Source organism: Triticum aestivum, chromosome 2B, assembly GCF_018294505.1.
Source record: "Triticum aestivum cultivar Chinese Spring chromosome 2B, IWGSC CS RefSeq v2.1, whole genome shotgun sequence".
Lineage (NCBI taxonomy): Eukaryota > Viridiplantae > Streptophyta > Magnoliopsida > Poales > Poaceae > Triticum > Triticum aestivum.
The window spans coordinates 743,947,837-743,971,253 of record NC_057798.1 but is presented as its reverse complement, the minus strand read 5'-3'; positions in this window follow the sequence as shown (position 1 = coordinate 743,971,253).

Genomic DNA, 23,417 nt, shown 5'->3' with positions numbered 1-23,417 from the left:
CAAATCTGGTGTTTCCGAGAAATGCCACTGCAATTTCCGAACTTTGAAAAATGCCATTTCATGCCATTTCTAGTGGCATTTTTCGAAGTCTGGAGTGGCGTTTTTCAAAGTTTGCAAACTGCAGTGGCGTTTTTCAAAGTTTGCAAAAATTGTAGTGGCATTTTTCACAGTTTGGAAATTGCAGTGGCATTTTTATGAATCGCCATAATTGGAGTGGCATTTATCTAATTTGTTTTTGAGATGGAAGCAGGGTGTCAATTGGGTTGTGCGGGACACTCTGGCCTGTCTAGACAGCCTTTTCTTTTATGTTTAAAAAAAGACCAACCCAGTAGTTTTTTTTCTTTCTAAAAATGGCTAGCCCAGTTTTTTTGTGATTTGTCAAGTAAGTCGCTTTATCAGGCCTGTTGGGCTGCAAATCTTTCAAGACAAGGAGAGCTTCATTCGGCTGGCCGAGAAAGTGGCCTATCAGTGATGAGAATTGGGCTGTACATTTTTAAAACACATCAAACCGGATATTAGTTTCAAATATCTTTTTTCATTTCGAGATTTTAAATTGCATTGATTTTTTTGCGTGGACAATTTATTGGATTTTATATTGATATACATTTATTTTTAAATCAGTCTGAATGTGACTCAAAATTTTGGGATTAAAAACAGTTCAGACCGCACCGACATATGCAAAATTTCGTATGATTTTTTAACTGTGGCCACAATATGGGTTGTAATGCAAACAAACAGAATATGGGCTCCAAAAAAACCGTAAGAATTAGCAAATGGGCTGTAAATTATTAGAAATACTGGCAGATGGCCTGTATGCTGTTTTCCACAGATTTGAGGCTTTCCTAAAAAAAGGTTGACGCACAAGGAGTGACTGTTGGATGTCCATCCAACGGCCGTCGTGCTTCTTCAATCTCTGCTCTTCGTGCTCCAGCCGCTCAAACAAGCGTCGGCGGGACTGCCTGCTCCCTCCTCCCCATGGCCGGATGTGTTGCCGCGCAGGCTTCACCGCCCCACCATACTCCCATAGCTGGCCTAGCCATCCCTCTACTCACCCACACCTGCTGTTATTCTCCTGTGACGGCAGACGAACCAGTAAACCCTCGTACAGTCGTACTCCCCTCTGCGTGGGAAACAACTGCCGAGTCTTCCCTGGCTCCGTGTCATTCCCTTCCTAGGCCTCGTCGCCATCCACCGCCCTGGTGCTCTTGCGTGGTGTGGTCAACGTGGTCAACGACCGACATGCATCTGAAGTGGACTGTACGTGGAGAGGCTGACAGTTGGGTCCACGGCCGCACGCAAGGAAATGCCTCATTATTACGCGCAAAATAATGATTCCTCCACCTGACATCTGGTACCCACCGAAAGGGCCTCTTTATTTCGTGAAAAAAAGTTACCGCCGTTGACAGCTCGGACTCACCAGCTATATCTTCGCATGCAAGGAAGTGCCTCCTTATTACGCACAAAAAATGAATACTCCCCCTGCTAGCTGGGACCCAGTATAGTGGGGCTACTAAATTGACAGAGACGGAGGGCATTGTCAACTTAGTCAATATGCACAATTCTAGCTCGAGTGACCGTACGATGTCCATCCAATGGTCGTAGTGCTTCTTCAACCTCTAGTCTTCTTGCTCCAGCCGCACAAAGCAGCGCCGGTCGTGCCGCCTGCTCCTGCCTCCTGGGGCCGGCTGTGCAGCCGCAGAGGCCTCACCGCCCCCATACTACTCCCACCACTGGCCAGGTCATCCCTCCACTCCACTCACACACACCCCCTGTTATTCTGCGACAACAACAGTGGAGCCGACCTAGTGAACCCTCATACTCCTCTCCGCGTGGGCATCCACTACCGCGTCTTTCTCGGCTCCGCGTCATCCCCTTCCTAGGCCTCGCCGTCGTCCAACACCGTGGTGCTCTCGGCGCGGCGTGGTCAATGTGGTCAATGACTGACTTCCATCGAAAGAGTACTGTACGTGGAGAGGCTAACAGCAGGGTCCACGGCAGCCGCAAGGAAGTGCCTCCTTATTACGCGGAAAATAATTATTCCTCCACCTAACAGCAGGGACCACTGGATGGGCCACCAGTATTTCACGAAAAAAACGTTTCCCCCATGATGACCCACAAGTATAGGGGATCTATCGTAGTCCTTTCGATAAGTAAGAGTGTCGAGACCAACGAGGAGCAGAAGGAAATGACAAGCGGTTTTCAGTAAGGTATTCTCTGCAAGCACTAAAATTGTAGGTAATAGATAATTTTGTGATAAAATAATTTGTAATGGGTAACAAGCAATGAAAGTAAATAAGGTGCAAGAAGGTGCCCCAATCCTCTTTGTAGCAAAGGACAAGCCTGGACAATTTCTTATAATGAGAAAAGCGCTCCCGAGGACACATGGGAATTATCGTCAAGCTAGTTTTCATCACGCTCATATGATTCGCGTTTGGTACTTTGATAATTGGATATGTGGGTGGACCGGTGCTTGGGTACTGCCCTTTCTTGGACAAGCTTCCCACTTATGATTAACCCCTATTGCAAGCATCCGCAACTACAAAAGAAGTATTAAGGTAAACCTAACCATAGCATGAAACTAGTGGATCCAAATCAGCCCCTTACTAAGCAACGCATAAACTAGGGTTTAAGCTTCTGTCACTCTAGCAACCCATCATCTACTTATTACTTCCCAATGCCTTCCTCTAGGCCCAAATAATGGTGAAGTGTCATGTAGTCGACGTTCACATAACACCACTAGAGGAGAGACAACATACGTCTCATCAAAATATCAAACGAATACCAAATTCACACGACTACTAATATCAAGACTTCACCCATGTCCTCGGGAACAAACGTAACTACTCACAAAGCATATTCATGTTCATGATCAGAGGAGTATTAATATGCATTAAGGATCTGAACATATGATCTTCCACCAAGTAAACCAAATAGCATCAACTACAAGGAGTAATCAACACAACTAGCAACCCACAGGTACCAATTTGTAGTTTGGATACAAGATTGGATACAAGAGATGAACTAGGGTTTTTAGAGGAGATGGTGCTGGTGAAGATGTTGATGGAGATTGACCCCCTCCCGATGAGAGGATCGTTGGTGATGACGATGGTGATGATTTCCCCCTCCCGGAGGGAAGTTTCCCCGGTAGAACAGCTCCACCGGAGCCCTAGATTGGTTCCGCCAAGGTTCCGCCTCAGCGGAGTTTCGTCCCGTAAGCTTGCTTATGATTTTTTTTCCAGGGTAAAAGCCTCCATATAGCAGAAGATGGACACCGAAGGGCCACCAGGGGGCCTAGGAGACAGGGGGCGCGCCCAGTAGGGGGCACGTCCCCCACCCTCCTGGCCGTGGTGTGGGCCCCCTCTGGTATTTTCTTCGCTCAATAATTCTTATTAATTCCAAAAATGACTTCCATGGAGTTTCAGGATTTTTGGAGCTGTGCCGAATAGGTTTCCAATATTTGCTCCTTTTCCAGCCAGAATCCCAGCTGCCGGCATTCTCCCTGTTCATGATAAACCTTGTAAAATAAGAGAGAATAGCCATAAGTATTGTGACATAACATGTAATAACAGCCCATAATGCAATAAATATCGATACAAAAGCATGATGCAAAATGGACGTATCAACTCCCCCAAGCTTAGACCTCGCTTGTCCTCAAGCGGAAGCCGAAATCGAAAAATATGTCCACATGTTTAGAGATAGAGGTGTCGATAAAAATAAAATACGGACATGAGGGCATCATGATCATTCTTATAACAGCAACATATATAGATTTCTGTTCATATGAATTCTTATACTCAAGTAACAATCAATTCACAATGTCAAGTATGGTTCAGAAACTTCATTGAGAACTAACAAACTATAATCTCTGCCATTGAAAGAGTCAAGAATAGAGCTTTTCAGCAAGTCCACATACTCAACTATCATATAGTCTTCTACAATTGCTAACACTCGCGCAATACTTATGGTTATGGAGTTTTAATCGGACACTGAGAAAGATAGGGTCTTATAGGTTGCCTCCCAACGTATTCACCATTGGGTGATGTCAACAATAATAATTCTTGCTAACTTACATCCAATTGGATATATATATCAGGATCTTTCCAACACGATGTGCTTGCCAAAGGATAAAATGAAAAAGGGAAAGGTGAAGATCACCTTGACTCTTGCATAAAGTAAAAGATAGTCCCTTCATAGAGGAAAGCAGAGGTCGTCATGTGCTTTTAGGGTTGGATGCACAAGATCTTAATGCAAAAGAACGTCACTTTATATTGCCACTTGTGATATGAACCTTTATTATGCAGTCTGTCGCTTTTATTACTTCCATATCACACGATCGTATAAAGCTTATCTTCTCTCACTAATAAGTCATACATATTTAGAGAGCAATTTTTATTGCTTGCAACATGACAACTTACATGAAGGATCTTATTCAATCCATAGGTACATATGCTGGACTTTCATGGCAAAACTGGGTTTAAGGATATTTGGAAGCACAAGTAGTATCTCTACTTGGTGCAAGGAATTTGGCTAGCATGGGGGGTAAAGGCAAGCTCAACATGTTGGAATGATCCATGACAATATACTTTAACTGAGATGTGAGAAAACATAACCCATTACGTTGTCTTCCTTGTCCAACATCAACCTTTTAGCATGTCATACTTAATGAGTGCTCACAATCATAAAAGATGTCCAAGATAGTATATTTATATGTGAGAACCTCTCTTTCTTTATTACTTCCTATTAATTGCAACGATGACCAAAACTAAGTTTGTCAACTCTCAACAACTTTTAAGCCTCATACTCTTTATATGTGAAGTCATTACCATCCATAAGATCGATATGAACCTTTTTTTATTTCTTTTTATTCTTTCTATTTTCTCAAGATCATAGCAAGATAGCGAAGCCCTTGACCCAACACTAATCTTTATTTTATAGCTCACGGACTCGACTACATAAAGAGATCACAAGGCAAAACTCAAAACTACTTCATACCGAAACTTTATTCTAGTAGATCAAGATATTACTAAAGGGATCGAACTAAGTAAACGGTAAAGATGTGTAACGCCCCGGATCCGATGCGCCAGGTGTCTGCCAGTTATTCGCCATTGTTGCCATGTCATTTGCTTGCATGATGCATTTTATCATGTCATCATGTGCATTGCATTGCATACGTGTTCGTCTCATGCATCCGAGCTTTTTCCCCGTTGTCCGTTTTGCAATCTGGCGCTCCTATGCCCTCCGGCGTTCCCCTTTTTGCCTCTAGTTGTGAGTGGGTGTTAAACTTTCTCGGAATGGCCCGAGGCTTGCCAAGTGGCCTTGGTATAGCACCGGTAGACCACCTGTCAAGTTTCGTGCCATTTGGAGTTCGTTTGGTTCTCCAACGGTTAACCGTGTAGCCCGAAAACCCCCCCTTCTCTTTGCAGACCAACACCCTTCCAAAGTGGCCCAAAACCCATCTAACTCCCCTCCATGCTCTCGGTCGTTCGATCTAGATCGTGTGGGCGAAAACCGCACCTCATTTGGACTCTCCTAGCTCCCTATGCCTACAAAAATGTCCTCCCCGTCCATTTTCGCAGACGAAATCCTAGCCCCGCTCCCCTCGCGCGCCGGACATGTCCAACCCCGCCGGACATGTCCAGCATCCACGTTGCTTCGTCCAATCCCGCGTCGCCATGTCATCGTCACCGCTCCCGCGCCCAATCCCGTGCCACCAAGTGGCGCGCCGGCCTTCTCTCTCCTCCCGTGATGAAACTTGCTTGATTTTGCATGTAGTTTCATATTATCATGTTGCATCCATGTTTTGAGGTGTTTGCTTGATGTTTGGGTGCATTTTGCATCAATGCCATGTTTAACTTGTGTTGCTCATATCTTCTAGGCCGTAGCTTCGAACTAAATGAACTTTATATGTAACGTGACTAGAATCTCGTGTAGATCATCTTGGTGCATATCAACTTGCTGTTTAACAACTTGAACATAAGGTTTATTCAGATCTGGACCAATTTCGAAATATGCATATGAGGACTTACCGGAATTGTTATATGTTGTTCCCGGCCTCATTTAAACTTGCCTTGATGTGTTGCTCTTGTTTGCATCATCTCTTGCCATGAGTAGCTTCATGTAGTTTTGTCATGCATCATGCTTGTTGTGCATCATGCCTTGTTCTTGTGTGGTGTGTTTACCATGTTGTGTGCTTCTCTCGATAGTTCCCGTTTCGTTGCGATTGTGAGGATTCATTCGTCTACGCTTGGTTCGTCTTCGTGGCTTCGTCTTCTTCATGGACTCGTTCTTCTTCCTTGCGGGATTTCAGGCAAGATGACCGCTACCATGGATCTCACTACTATCATTGCTATGCTAGTTGCTTCGATTCTATCGCTTTGCTGCGTTACCTATCTTTTGCTCATCAAGCCTCCCATATTGCCATGAACCTCTAACCTTGACACCTTTCCTATGCAAACCTTTGTTTGGCTATGTTACCGCTTTGCTCAGCCCTCTTATAGCGTTGCTAGTTGCAGGTGAAGTTGAAGATTTCTCCATGGTGGACAGGACTTTGGTTGGGATATCACAATATCTCTTATATTATTAATGCATCTATATATTTGGTAAAGGGTGGAAGGCTCGGCCTTATGCCTGGTGTTTTGTTCCACTCTTGCCGCCCTAGTTTCCGTCATACCGGTGTTATGTTCCCGGATTTTGCGTTCCTTACGCGGTCGGGTGATTTATGGGACCCCCTCGACAGTTTGCTTTGAATAAAACTCCTCTAGCAAGGCCCAACATTGGTTTTACCATTTGCCTCACCACCACCTACTTTTCCCTTGGGAGTCGCTCTCTCTCGGGTCATATTTATTATAGCCCCCCCGGGCCAATGCTTGTCTAAGTGTTGGTCCAAACTAGAGCACCGTGCGGGGCCATCCCTTGGCAACTTGGGTTACGTCGATTCCTGTACGCTTCGCTTATCCGGTGTTGCCCTGAGAACGAGATATGTGCAGCTCCTATCGGGATTGTCGGCGCATCGGGCGGTCTGGCTGGTCTTGTTTTACCATTGTCGAAATGTCTTGTAAACCGGGATTCCGAGTCTGATCGGGTCTTCCTGGGAGAAGGTATATCCTTCGTTGATCGCGAGAGCTTATCATGGGCTTAGTTGGGACACCCCTGTAGGGTATAATCTTTCGAAAGCCGTGCCTGTGGTTATAGGCAGATGGGAATTTGTTAATGTCCGGTTGTAGATAACTTGACACCAGATCCGAATTAAAACGCATCAACCGTGTGTGTAGCCGTGATGGTCTCTTTTCGGCGGAGTTCGGGAAGTGAACACGGTTTCTGGGTTATGTTTGACGTAAGTAGGAGTTTAGGATCACTTCTTGATCATTGCTAGCTTCACGACCGTTCCGTTTGCTCTCTTCTCGCTCTTATTTGCGTATGTTAGCCACCATATATGCTTAGTCGCTGCTGCAGCCTCACCACTTTACCCCTTCCTTTCCCTTTAAGCTTTGCTAGTCTTGATACCCATGGTAATGGGATTGCTGAGTCCTCGTGGCTCACAGATTACTACAACAACAGTTGCAGGTACAGGTTATGCGATGATCATGACGCGAGAGCGATGCTTGCTTGCGTTGAGTTCTTCTTCTGCTTCTTCTTCGATCAGGGATAGGTTCCAGGTCGGCAGCCTGGGCTAGCAGGGTGGATGTCGTTTGAGTTTCTGTTTGTGTTTCATCCGTAGTCGTATGTTGCTCTTATGTATTGTGATGTTGTATTCGAGTGGCATTGTATGCCTTATGTATGTATCCCCATCTATTATGTAATGTTGATGTAATGATATCCACCTTGCAAAAGCATTTCGATATGCGGGTCTATCCTTGGTGGGACCTTCGAGTTCCTTTTGGATAGGGTCGCATATTGGGCGTGATAAGATGGGAGTGTGATGATGATACGATACCGGGGCACCTCCCCCAAGCTTGGTAGTTGCCAAGGGGAGTGCCCATACCCATGTGATTATGTCCTTGAAGGCGATGAAGGTTGTGATGATGATGGTGGATAATCGCACATCGAGCGTAAGAGCTCCTCCAACTTGCGGAGAATGCCCTTGAGTCTGACAATATGATCCTTCAACAAAATATTTTCCTGTGTGAGATACTTGTTTTGTATGCGAGCTAGCTCAATCATCTTGAAAGCTTCAATCTCAGTTGGAGTAAAGAGGTTAGGTAAAGGTTGAGGGATGTTTTCTTCTTCCACCGCCGGAGCTTGATCCTCCATGGCCTTCTTGATCCCTTCATCCTTGTTGATCTCCTCAGGTTCTTCTTTTTTCAGCTCTATATTCAATAGCCAAGCATCCTTGTCTTCATTGTTGAAGGAGGGTGACATCATGATGCTCTAGATCTATCAGAAAAACAGCTCGAAACGAAAATAGAGGATTTTCGCGTGATACGGTGGTCAAAACCTTCGGGAGATTATATAATGAATTTTTACTGACCAAAAGAAGTAATGTGCAGTCCGGGAGGCACACGAGGTGCCCATGAGACAGGGGGTGATGTCTACTACACAACCTTCCTCTTGTAGACGTTGTTGGGCCTGCAAGTGCACAGGTTTGTAGGACAGTAGCAAATTTCCCTCAAGTGGATGACCTAAGGTTTATCAATCCGTAGGAGGCGTAGGATGAAGATGGTCTCTCTCAAACAACCCTGAAACCAACTAACAAAGAGTCTCTTGTGTCCCCAACACACCCAATACAATGGTAAATTGTATAGGTGCACTAGTTCGGCGAAGAGATGGTGATACAAGTGCAATATGGATAGTAGATATGGGTATTTGTAATCTAAAAATATAAAAACAGCAAGGTAACTAATGATCAAAGTGAGCGTAAACGGTATTGCAATGATAGGAAACAAGGCCTAGGGTTCATACTTTCACTAGTGCAAGTTCTCTCAACAATAATAACATAGATAGATCATATAACAATCCCTCAAAATGCAACAAGGAGTCACTCCAAAGCCACTAATAGCGGAGAACAAACATAGAGATTATGGTAGAGTACGAAACCACCTCAAAGTTATTCTTTCGGATCGATCTAATAAGACACAAATCAACCAAAACCCTAATGTCACCTAGATACTCCATTGTCACCTCAAGTATCCGTGGGCATGATTATACGATATGCATCACACAATCTCAGATTCATCCAACCAACACAAAGTACTTCAAAGAGTGCCCCAAAGTTTCTACCGGAGAGTCAAGAAAACGTGTGCCAACCCTTATGCATAGGTTCATGGGCGAAACCCACAAGTTGGTCACCAAAACATACATCAAGAGGCACGTGATATCCCATTGTCACCACAGATAAACACAGCAAGACATACATCAAGTGTTCTCAAAGTAAAGACTCAATCCGATAAGATAACTTCAAAGGGAAAACTCAATTCATCACAAGAGAGTAGAGGGGGAGAAACATCATAAGATCCAACTATAATAGCAAAGCTCGGGATACATCAAGATCGTGCCATAGAGGGAACACAAGAGAGAACACGAGAGAGAGAGAGAGATCAAACACATAGCTACTAGTACATACCCTCGGCCCCGAGGGTGAACTACTCCCTCCTCGTCATGGAGAGCGCCGGGATGATGAAGATGGCCACCGCTGATGGATTCCCCCTCCGGCAGGGTGCCGGAATGGGCTCCCGAGAGGTTTTTGGTGGCTACAGAGGCTTGCGGCGGCGGAACTCCCAATCTATCTTGTTTTCTGATAGTTTTAGGGTACATAGGGTTATATAGGCGAAAGAAGTCGATCGGGAAGTGCTCGAGGGGTCCACGAGACAGGGGGTCGCACCCTGTAGGGGGGGCGCCCCCCTATCTCCTGGGCTCCTCGAGTATCTTCTGACTTGATCTCCAAGCCTCCATGATGATATTCTTCCAAAAAAATCACGATGCCAAAGGTTTCATTCCGTTTGGACTCCGTTTGATTTTCCTCTTCTTCGAAATACTGAAACAGGCAATAAAACAGCAATATGGGTTGGGCCTCCGGTTAATAGGTTAGTCCCAAAAGTAATAGAGAAGTGTATAATAAAGCCCATAATCATTCAAAACACATAGTAATATAGCATGAATGCTTCATAAATTATAGATACATTGGAGACGTATCAGGGGGGCGCGCCCTCCACCCTCGTGGTGGCCTCGTGTCCTTCCCGGATTACTTCTTGCTTTCCAAAATTCTTAAATATTCCAAAACTGATAAAAATTGCCATTAGAATTGTTTTGGAGTCGGTTTACTTACCGTACCACATACCTATTCCTTTTCGGAGTCTGAAACATTCTGGAAAGTGTCCCTTACGTATTCTTCTGAGGTTATGGTCTCAATAATATTGGTTTCAACATTGATAGGATTACATGAGATATAATGTTTGATTCTTTGACCGTTCACGACCCTCGGACATGTGCCTTCGAAGTTGTTGATTTTTATGGCACCGGAATGATAGACCTCCTCGATAACGTAAGGACCTTCCCACTTAGAGAGAAGTTTTCCTGCAAAAAATCTTAAACGAGAGTTGAATATTAACACATAATCACCTACGTTAAACTCACGCTTTTGTATTCTTTTGTCATGCCATCTTTTAACTTTTTCTTTGAACAGCTTGGCATTCTCATATGCTTGGGTTCTCTATTCATCAAGTGAGCTAATATCAAAGAACCTCTTATCACCCGCAAGTTTGAAGTCATAGTTGAGATCTTTAATGGCCCAATATGCTTTATGTTCAAGTTCGAGAGGTAAGTGACATGCTTTTCCATAAACCATCTTATACGGAGACATACCCATAGGATTTTTATATGCAGTTCTATAGGCCCACAATGCATCATCAAGTTTCTTGGACCAATTCTTTCTAGATCTATTATCAGTCTTTTGCAAAATTAATTTGAGCTCTCTATTACTCAATTCTACTTAACCACTAGACTGTGGGTGATAAGGAGATGCAATTCTATGATTAACATCATACTTAGCAAGCATTTTACGAAAAGCACCATGAATAAAATGTGAACCACCATCAGTCATGAGATATCTAGGGACTCCAAACCTCGGAAAAATAACTTCCTTAAGCATCTTAATAGAGGTGTTATGATCAACACTACTAGTTGGAATAGCTTCTACCCACTTAGTAACGTAATCAACAGCAACTAAAATATGTGTATCCATTAGAGACAGGAAAAGGTCCCATATAATCAAAGCCCCAAACATCATATGGTTCAAAAACAAGAGAATAATTCATAGGCATTTCTTGACGTCTACTAATATTACCTATTCTTTGACATTCATTACAAGTCAAGACAAACTTATGAGCATCTTTGAAAAGAGTAGGCCAATAAAACCGGATTGCAATACTTTATGTGCAGTTCTATCTCCAGCGCGGTGTCCTCCATATGGTTCGGAGTGACACTTGCGTAGGATATGTTCCTGTTCATGCTCAGGTACACAACGTCTAATAACACCATATACTCCTTCTTTATAAAGGTGTGGGTCATCCCAAAAGTAATGTCTTAAATCATAAAAGAACTTTTTCTTTTGCTGGTATGTGAAACTAGGTGGTATAAATTTAGCAACAATGTAATTAGCATAATCAGCATACCATGGAGCAGTACGAGAAGCATTAATGACCACTAATTGTTCATTAGGAAAGCTATCATAAATAGGTAGTGGGTCATCAAGGACATTCTCTAACCTAGACAAGTTGTTTGCAACGGGGTTCTCAGCTCCCTTTCTATCAATAATATGCAAATCAAATTCTTGGAGCAAGAGAACCCATCTAATAAGTCTAGGCTTAGCATCTTTCTTTTCCATAAGATATTTAATAGCAGCATGATCAGTGTGAATAGTACCTTTAGAGTCAACAATATAAGGTCTGAACTTATCACATGCAAATACAACTGCTAGGAATTCTTTTTCAGTAGTACCATAATTTCTCTGGGCAGTATCAAGAGTTTTACTAGCATACTGGATAAGATTTAATTTCTTATCAACTCTTTTCCCTAGAACAGCACCTACAGCATAATCACTAGCATCACACATTATTTCAAAGGGTAAATTCCAATCAGGTGGCTGAACAATAGGTACAGTGATCAAAGCTTTCTTAAGTATTTCAAATGCTTCTACACAATCATCATCAAAGAAAAAAGGAATATCTTTTTGCAATAAAATAATCAGAGGCCTAGAGATTTTAGAAAAGTCCTTAATGAACCTCCTATAAAAAACGGCATGACCAAGGAAACTTCTTATACCTTTAATGTCCTTGGGACACGACATCTTTTCAATAGCATCAACTTTAGCTTTATCAACTTCAATACCTCTTTCAGAAATTGTATGCCCCAAGTCAATGCCTTCATTAACCATAAAGTGGCACTTTTCCCAATTCAAGACGAGACTAGTGTCTTCACATCTCTGCAAAACTCGATCAAGGTTGCTCAAGCAATCATCAAAAGAGGATCCATAAACGGAGAAGTCATCCATGAATACCTCACAAATCTTTTAACAAAACTCAGAGAATATAGCCATCATGCATCTTTGAAAGGTAGCAGGTGCATTACATAAACCAAAAGGCATACGTCTATAAGCAAAAGTACCTAAAGGGCAAGTAAAAGTAGTTTTTGATTGATCCTCCGCTGACACAGGTATTTGAGAGAAACCAGAATAACCATCTAGAAAGCAGAAATGTGTATGTTTGGATAGTCTTTCTAGCATTTGATCAATAAAAGGTAAAGGGTAATGATCTTTCTTGGTAGCTTTATTTAATTTGCGGAAATCAATTACCATCCTATAACCTGTAATAATTCTTCGCGGGATCAATTCATCTTTATCATTAGGAATGACAGTAATATCTCCCTTCTTAGGGACGCAATGGACAGGACTTACCCAATCACTATCAGCAACGGGGTAAATTATACCTGCCTCAAGGAGCTTTAGTATCTCCTTTCTTACCACTTCTCTCATCTTAGGATTTAACCGTCGTTGAGGATCTCTAACTGGTTTGGCATCTTTCTCCAATTTTATTTTGTGTTGGCATAGAGTGGGACTAATGCCCTTAAGATCTTCCAGTGTATATCCAATAGCAGCACGGTGCTTCTTCAAAGTTTTCAATAATCTTTCCTCTTCTTGCTCTGAAAGGTTAGCACTAATAATAACAAGATATATCTTCTTTTCATCAAGATAAGCATATTTAAGATTATCAGGTAATGGTTTGAGCTCAAACACGGGATCACCCTTGGGTGGAGGGGGGTCCCCTAGGATTTCAACAGGTAAGTTGTGTTTTAGAATAGGACCCTGTTAAAGGAATACTTCATCTATTTCCCTTCTTTCATTCATAAACATATCATTTTCATGGTCTAGCAAATATTGTTCTAACGGATTAGTAGGAGGCATGGCAATAGAAGCAAGACCAATAATCCCATCCTTACTAGGCGATTCTTTATCACAGGGTTGTCTACGGAACTTAGCAAAATTAAATTCATGTTTCATATCCCCTAAGCCAATTGTAACAACGACCTTTTCACAATCAATCCTAGCATTAACAGTATTCAAGAAGGGTCTGCCAAACAACACATCAACATCTCTAACAATCTCTAACAATCCCAAATGGCTTAATAGTATCTCTATTGGAAAGCTTAATTGTAACATCAATACCTTCTAACTGAGCGGGTGTGATGCCCAGATAATTAAGCTGCAGTAATCCCCGTTAATGGTGCCATGTCATCATATTACTGTTGATAATCCTCGCTTGATCCAAGTCTTAGATCAAGTGCAAATTTAAATTAAAGTCCAAAACTCAAATTTGTCAAACATGCAAAATAAAATGTTCAAAGTGTGGGAAATATTCCATAACGAATTATGGTGGTGAACCAACATTTTTAGAAAGTGGTTTAATGCACAAGATTAATTAAACAGTGGCTTTAACAATAAATAAAATGCCTTTTCTAAATTATAAAATAGCAAACTATTTTATTTGGGAGTAGAACCTTTCGTGGCAGAGGGTTAAACTAAAACATTAATTTAGGTGTTGGCCTCCTAGATTTTTAAACTTGGATAATGTGAAAATTAAAATAATATAAATAAAACAGAAAAGATAAAAGCAGGATAAAAGAAAAAGAAGAAAACAACAGGACTCCCCTCCCTCATTGGGCCTCAGCCCAGCTAGACCGCTCGCCAGCCCAACCCCTGGACTATAACCCCACTGACCCCCGAAACCCTAAATCCCCACCTCCGCTACCCCCACTCCCCATGATCCCCTCCTTCCTCTCGTTCCCCTCCTAAACCAGATCGGGATCGGGCAGACTGCCCGGACCCCATCGTCACCGCCCGACCGTGCCGTCGCTCCGAGCCCCCCCCTCATCGGACCGCCGCGGTCCTCCTCGCGGCCCCGTCCCCTCTCCCTCATGGCCTGACGCCTGCTTGACACCGTGGACGTCACTGCAACCTCGCGCTGTCGCCGGATCTTGCCGGACTCCGTCCCTGCCATCCTCCCCAACGGTTGCAACGAGCCCGCTGCCGCCACCCTACAGCTCCGCTGTGAGCCCCTCACCGATTCCCCCCCCCCGTCTCCGTCGTCGAACGTGGTTTCTGCTCCCCGTTGCGGATGATGCCCGACCCGTGCTCCCGTACATCCCCGCGCCGTCCTGCGGTCGCCGCGCCCTGGTCCGCCGTGGCCGCACCGCCCCGCCCTCGCCCGCGTCATGCGTGGCCGCCGGACAGCGCGTCCCTGGCCATGCCGACCGCCCCGACCGGTCGTGCTCTCCTGGCCCCTCACGCTCCTGCCCCCTCACGCGGCCTTGCTGCGCTCCGCCTGCTGCAGCCCACCGCGGCCGCGTCCTCCGTCGCTAGTGTCGCGTCGCCGCTCACCATGCCGAGACCGCCCCACGCCTCCTACTCCCCACCACGCCGCGCGGCTCCGGCCCGTAGTCATGGCCGTCACCCCTGGTGGCCTTCGAAAATGGGCGCCCATGCCCGCCCCTGTTTCTCCGCGCCCGCTAAGGCCGCTAAGGCCACTTGTGCCTATGGCAGATGGGGCCCGCCCCTTAAAAAGTTTTAAAAAATATAACAAAAAAATAAAAATATATAACTAATCAACTTAATTAATTAGTTTTAATTAAACTAATTAAAATTAATTAGTCTAATAGCCTAACTGGACTAAATTAACTAGTTAGTTAACGAAACAACCAATGACAGGGGGGCCACCCCTTGTTGACCAGTCAAACATTGACTGGTCAACTGGGACCCCCTGGACCCACATGTCACCCTCTGGTACACTTATGTGTACACAGATCTGGGTGCACCTAGCATTTACTGATTAATTTCGAATTAAATTAAATTGCAGAATATCATTAAATCTTTGGAAAATCATAGCAATTAAACCGTAACTCAGATGAAAATGCTTTGTACATGAAAGTTGCTCAAAACGACGAGATGAATCTGAATATGCGGTCCGTTTGCTCGCCAAATGTCCCTAGCATAGCAAACGTTGAACTTTTCCCCTCCGGTTCATCTGTCTAACAGACGTCCGGAACCGGGAAAACTTTCTCGGATGTTTCCCCCTTTGCCAGTATCCCCTAGCACTGTGTTAGAACATCCCTAGCACCGCTTATTGCCTTGTTATGCATATGTTTGTGTCTATTTACTGTTTCTTCCCCCTCTTCTCTCTGGTAGACCCCGAGACCGCTGTTGATGCCCCTGTGATCGACTACATCGACGATGACCCTCCTTCTTGTCTGAGCAACCAGGCAAGCCCCCCCACCTTTGATCATTCCGATATCGCCCATTCCATACTTTCATGCTTACATTAGATTTTGCTATTGTTATTGATTGCTCCTATTCTGATGCATAGCCTACTTTTGTAACCTGCTGTTGTACCTTACCTGCTTATCCTAAACTGCTTAGTATAGGTTAGTTAGTGATCCATCAGTGACCCCCACCTTGTCCTTGTTGCCCCTGCTTCATCATCGACGACTCAATCTGCGTGATCGACGACCAGAGCCCGACACCTCACATCACATCACACCCCTTTTGTTGCTCGACTCTATAGAGCTACTATCAAGTGTCGAGGGTGATCCCGCATAACGCACTCCTGATGATAATTCTTTAGTGTAGCTATTCGGTCGTGGTCATCGAGGGTGATTTCCTCTTTCACCATTCCCGTTATGGCTCTGTCGTTCGGCACCTCAAGTGTGAACCTCGAGGGTGGTCCCTCTTACATTCACCTTGATGATTACATTGAGTGGAATCCACCGAGGGTGATTCCTCGGGTTTTTCCCTTGATGTATGGACACACAGTTACCTTGACTTCACTTGAGACCCTTGTGAAAGCCGGGCGGGCTGGGAGAGCACCCGTGCGATGTGATAGTGGCGGCTAGCTGTTTAGCGGTATCACCGAGGAGGGGGTGATAGCTCCGGACTTGTCTCGACAGCCGTCACTCCTTTTAATAATGCACTAACCGGTTTGGGTATTTTTTCTAAGTTGGCCTACGGCCTTTACGCACTAACCACCATGCGAGAATAGTTATGGTCCTCGACGTCGCGGTATCAGCCGAAGCTTTGTCAGACGTCCAGTTCCGTAGTGCGGCACAGCTAGGCCGGCACCATCCTGTAGTGGTGGAGCCTGGACCCGCCCTGTACGCAGCAATCCGGAGTGCAACGGGCGATGGGCCCAGACCCCGGAGCGCTTAGGATGTAGACCGGTGGGGACCTCTCTGCTAAGCCTAGGTAGGGCTGCAACATGTTGATCTTCTGAGAGAGGGCATTGACACCAGAAAGGTGTATCCGGACAGAGTAATCAAGCGTGTTGGAAAACGGGGTGCACCCCTGCAGAGAAGACATATATTCGAATACCGTGTCCACGGTAATGGACGTTCAGACTTATATCTTGATCTTATATAACTAGAAATGGATACTTGTGATGGATTTGTGGCTCCGGGATTGCTTTCTCGTAGGGAGTCGAGGAAGGATCTCTGGGCGTTAAAACTACAACATGCTTGTTAATTATAAACTGCTATTCTTTACTCTTCTACATGCTGCAAGATGCTCGGAGCTGCTTGACGATGCTAGTCTTTGATAGGCTAGGCCTTCCCCCTCTATTCTAGCATTCTGTAGTTCAGTCCATAGATACAAACCTTCCATTTGATACCAATGCATACTTAGTATAGATCTGATGCTTGCGAGTACTTTGGATGAGTACTCACGGTTGCTTTGCTCCCCCTTTTTCCCCCTTCTTCCTTCTTTCTAGTTGTTGCAACCAGATGGTGGATCCCAGGAGCCAGATGATGCCACCCCCGCCAACTACTACTACTACCCAGAGGGTGCCTTCTACTACGTGGATCCCGCCGACGACCGGGAGTAGTTAGGAGGTCCCAGGCAGAAGGCCTTGCCTCTTCAATCATTGATGTTTGTGCTAGCCTTCTTAAGGCAAAACTTGTTTAACTTATGTCTGTACTCAGATATTGTTGCTTCCGCTGACTCGCATGTGTATCGAGCTTTTGTATTTGAGCCCTCGAGGCCCCTGGCATGTAATATGAAGCTTGTATGTCTTTCTTTTGTGTTTATAGTTGTGTTGTGATATCTTCCCGTGAGTCCCTGATCTTGATCGTACATGTTTGTGTGTATGATTAGTGTACGATTGAATCGGGGGCGTCACAACGGGTGCAATATCATGCATAATTTCTTTATATAAGGAAAAAGGTATTGCACTAGCACTAGCACCCATATCACATAAGCCATGATAACAATGATCTCCTATTTTAACAGAAATAACAGACATGCCTACAACAGGTCTATGTATCTTAGCATCGGGTCTAGCAATATTAGCAGTTTCACCGCAGAAGTAAATAACATGCCCATCTATATTATCATCCAAGACATCTTTAACCATAGCAATACTAGGTTCAACTTTAATTTGCTCAGGAGGTGTATATGTTCTAGTATTACTCTTACGAACCATTGTTGAAGCTTTAGCATGATCCTTAATCCTAACAGGGAAAGGTGGTTTCTCAACATAAGTAGTAGGAACAATAGGATCATTATAAGTGATAGTCTTTTCTTCAACTATAACAGGTGCAACTACTTTTACTTCAATGCGAGGATTATATTTAAACCAATTTTCCTTATGGAGATCAACGTGAGCAGCAAAAGATTCATAGAAAGAAGCTGCTATCTCATAGTCAAGTCCATATTTAGCGCTAAATCCTCGAAAAGCATCGGTATCCATAAAAGATTTAACACAATCAAACTTAGGTGTTATACCTGACTCCTTACCATTGTCGGAACCCCAATCTTCAGAGTTGCATTTAATGCTTTCCAATAAATCCCACTTGAATTCAGTAGTCTTTAGCATATAAGAACCAGCACAGGAAGTATCAAGCATGGTGCGATCATTGAGAAAGAGCCGAGCATAAATTTTTTTTAATAATCATTTCTCTGGAGAGCTCATGATTGGGGCATGAATATAACATTGACTTAAGACTCCCCCAAGCTTGAGCGACGCTTTCTCCTTCGCGAGGCCAGAAATTATATATGTAATTACGATCACGATGAACAAGATGCATAGGATAGAAGTTCTGGTGAAATTCCAACTTCAATCGTTTATAGTTCCAAGATCCAGTATCATCACATAGCCTATACCATGTCAATGTGTCTCCCTTCAAAGTTAAAGGGAAGACCTTACTCTTAACAACATCATCGGGGACACCTACAAGCTTCAATAATCCACAAACTTCATCCACGAAGATAAGGTGTAAATCGGGATGCAATGTTCCATCTCCTGCAAAGGGATTAGCTATCAGTTTCTCTATCATACCTGAAGGAATCTCAAAGTAAATATTTTCAGTAGGTTCAGTAGGTTGAGGAGAAACTCTTTGCTCTACAGGTCGGGGAGAAGATGCCCCGAACAAGCCCCCCAAAGGATTAGTTTCCATAGTAACAAGTGACAGAAAATTTCAGCACACTATATAAATGTTTCCTTACCAAGTTCCACTCACCAAAGGTGCTTCACTCCCCACAACGGCGCCATAAAAGAGTCTTGATGACCCACAAGTATAGGGGATCTATCATAGTCCTTTCGATAAGTAAGAGTGTCGAACCCAACGAGGAGCAGAAGGAAATGACAAGCGGTTTTCAGTAAGGTGTTCTCTGCAAGCACTGAAATTGTACGTAACAGATAGTTTTGTGATAAGATAATTTGTAACGGGTAACAAGCAATGAAAGTAAATAAGGTGCATCAAGGTGTCCCAATCCTTTTTGTAGCAAAGGACAAGCCTGGACAATTTCTTATAATAAGAAAAGCGCTCCCGAGGACCCATGGGAATTATCGTCAAGCTAGTTTTCATCACGCTCATATGATTCGCATTTGGTACTTTGATAATTTGATATGTGGGTGGACCGGTGCTTGGGTACTGCCCTTTCTTGGACACGCATCCCACTTATGATTAACCCCTATTGCAAGCATCCGCAACTACAAAAGAAGTATTAAGGTAAACCTAACCATAGCATGAAACTAGTGGATCCAAATCAGCCCCTTACGAAGCAACGCATAAACAAGGGTTTAAGCTTCTGTCACTCTAGCAACCCATCATCTACTTATTACTTCCCAATGCCTTCCTCTAGGCCCAAATAATGGTGAAGTGTCATGTAGTCGACGTTCATATAACACCACTAGAGGAGAGACAACATACATCTCATCAAAATATCGAACGAATACCAAATTCACATGACTACTAATAGCAAGACTTCACCCATGTCCTCAGGACCAAACATAACTACTCACAAAGCATATTCATGTTCATGATCATAGGAGTATTAATATGCATTAAGGATCTGAACATATGATCTTCAACCAAGTAAACCAATTAGCATCAACTACAAGGAGTAATCAACACTACTAGCAACCCACAGGTACCAATTTGTGGTTTTGATACAAGATTGGATACAAGAGATGAACCAGGGTTTTGAGAGGAGATGGTGCTTGTGAAGATGTTCATGGAGATTGACCCCCTCCCGATGAGAGGATCGTTGGTGATGACGATGGTGATGAATTCCCCCTCCCGGAGGGAAGTTTCCCCAGCAGAACAGCTCCGCCGGAGCCCTAGATTGGTTCCGCCAAGGTTCCGCCTCGTGGCGACGGCGTTTCGTCCCATAAGCTTGCTTATGATTTTTCCAGGGTAAAAGCCTTCATATAGCAGAAGATGGACACCGGAGGGCCACCAGGGGGCCTAGGAGACAGGGGTGCACCCAATAGGGGGGGCACGCCCGCCACCCTCCTGGCTAGGGTGTGGGCCCCCTCTGGTATTTCCGTCACTCAATAATTCTTATTAATTCCAAAAATGACTTCCATGGAGTTTCAGGATTTTTGGAGCTGTGCAGAATAGGTTTCCAATATTTGCTCCTTTTCCAGCGAGAATCCCAGCTGTCGACATTCTCCCTCTTCATGATAAACCTTGTAAAATAAGAGAAAACAGCCATAAGTATTGAGACATAACGTGTAATAACAGCCCATAATGCAATAAATATCGATATAAAGGCATGATGCAAAATGGACGTATCACCCCCTGACTGCTGGGACCCACCGGACGGGCCACCGTATTTCGCAAAAAAAATGTTCCCCCCGCTGTCAGCTCGGACCCACCGGAAGTGCCTCCTTATTACGCACAAAAAAATGAATACTCCCCCTACTAGATGGGACCCACCATGGTGGGAGGCTGACTTGTGGGCCTACTAAGTTGACTGGGACGGAGGTCTTTGTCAACTTTAGTCAATATGAACTATTATAGCTCAAGTGACCGTATGATGTCCATCCAACAGCCGTAGTGCTTCTTCAACCTCTGGTCTTCTTGCTCCAGCCGCCCAAAGCAGCGCCGGTCGTGATGCATGCTCCTGCCTCCCGCGGCCGGCTGTGATGCCGCGGAGGCCTCACCGCCTCCTACTCCCACTGTTGGCCAGGCCATCCCTCTACTCACCCACACCCCCTGTTATTGTGCGGCGACGGCAGCCTCACACCGCAGCCGAACCAGTGAACCCTCGTAGTTCTCTCCGCGTGGGCATCCACTATCGCATCTTCCCCGGCTCCGCGTCGTCCCCTTCGTAGGCCTCACCGTCGTCCACCGCCATGGTGCTCTCGGAGCGGCGTGGTCAACGTGGTCAACGATCGACTTCCATCGGAAGAGTACTGTACGTGGAGAGGTTGGCAGCTAGGTCCACGGCAGCCGCAAGGAAGTGCCTCCTTATTATGCGCAAAATAGTTATTCCTCCACCTGACAGTGGGGACCCACCAGACGGGCCACCGTATGTCGTGAAAAAAAAGTTTCCCCCTTGACTGCTGGGACCCACCAGCTACATTTCACACGCAAGGAAGTGCGTCTGGGAAAAAAACGATTTGTCCCCCTGACTGCTGGGACCCACCAGCTACATCTTCGCACGCAAGGAAGTGCGTTCGGGAAAAAAATAAAAAAATGATTCGCCCCCCTGACTGCTGGGACCCACCATCTACATCTTCGCACGCAAGGAAGTGCTTAACAGTCGGGACCCACCTGGTCGAAGGATACGTAGCGTTGTCATTCTGGTCGCGAACGTGTACGTACATATATACTAGTCGATGTAGAGGCGCGCACGTGTCGTAGTAGAGGCGCGCACGTAGCATGTACACATACGTACAACGGCCAGGGTGCAAGAAAGAAAATACGGCCACGTACGTACATACGGGCGGGGTCTCGAACGCCTACTCGCGCATACGTACGGCCAGGGCTCGTGTACATGGCTGGGTCGGAACGGAGAAACCGTGTCGTCTTCGTGTTCATGGGGAGGCAACGGAACGCGTGGGAGCCAACCGGCTTGGATGGAACAGGCGATGGAAACGAGGCCTGGCATACCGCAGAACGGAGAAAACGGCCTTGTGTTCGACCGGCCACGTTCGAAACGGGATCCTGTTCATTGGGAGGGGTCTGGCGTACCACAAAACGGAGTAAACGGACTTGTGTTGGACCTCCTACGGTTGAAATGGGGTCCTGTTGATCGGGAGGGGTGTGGCATACCGCAAAACGGATGAAGCGGACGTGTGTTGGAGCACTACGGTCGAAACGGGGGTCCTGTTCATCGGGAGGGGTGTGGCATACCGCAAAACGGGACTCCATGGGATACTGTTCATCTCCACCGTCGACCTCCTCAAGCCTCCATGGGCTACTGTTCATCCACCGTCGACCTCCTCCAGCCTCCACCTACGACTGTTCATCCACGGGCTCCTGTTCATCCAGCCTCCATCGCGCGCTACTCCACCGGCTACTGTTCAACCACCCCTCTCCACGGGCTCCTCTTCAACCACCCCTCCACAGGCTACTGTTCATCCACCCCTCCACCATCTACTATTCATCTAGCCCTCCACGGGGTCGTCCTATTCATCCAGCCCTCCACGGGGTCCTGTTCATCCAGCCCCAACCGGCTCAATCGAACGGGGTCCTGTTCATCCAAAGGCAATGCCATGGGGTCCTGTTCATCCACCCCCATCACTCACTATTCATCCAACCTGCCCCCCCCCTCACAATGCACACTGTTCATCCAGAGGCAGCATCGATCGGCTTCAGTTAGCAGCAGTAGTGAAGGAATCGCTCGATTGGGTTCAGTTAACAGCCATCGATCGATCGCTCGGGTTCAGTAACGTGTAGCCTGTAGTGCAATCGCTCGGGTTCAGTTAGAGCCCAACGCCTCACTCGGGTTCAGTTAGAGCCATCGCCTCGCACACACGCGTGTACATGTACGAGCGAAACGTGCATCGCTCGGCCCCCGACCACCCACAGTAATCGGGAACTCGACAAAATTTTCCTCGCCCTCGCTTCTACCATGGTTTTTTCCGTCTTGGACAGCCCAAAAAATGTCATGCAGGTGCGTCTCCGGCCCGCCCAGGACAAAAAGCCCATTTTCTGTCATGATTTTTTGTCATAGAAATAGGAGCCCACCACATCCATGATGATACCGGGTTTTGTCACAATTATCGTCATAGAAGTGTCATAAGTATGACAAAAAATTCATTCGGCCCAAAATGTCACGGATATGTCTTTTTTGGTAGTGAAGATATCAAGATCTCTTGGTTGTTATGTTGATAGTGAAAGTAAGCCGCTCAAAATATTATTTATCTCTATTTCAAAACCGAGCTCTGGCACCTCTTCAAATCCCTGCTTCCCTCTGCGAAGGGCCTATCTATTTACTTTTATGTTGAGTCATCACCCTCTTATTAAAAAGCACCCGCTGGAGAGCACGGCTGTCATTTGCATGCATTATTATTAATTTATATTGGGTATGACCATGACTGGATCTCTCTTTACCATGAATTACAATGTTTAGTCAGCCCTTGATCTTCATAGGTGCTCTGCATTTATGTTTTGCGGTCCCAGAAAGGGCTAGCGAGATACCATCTTGTTAT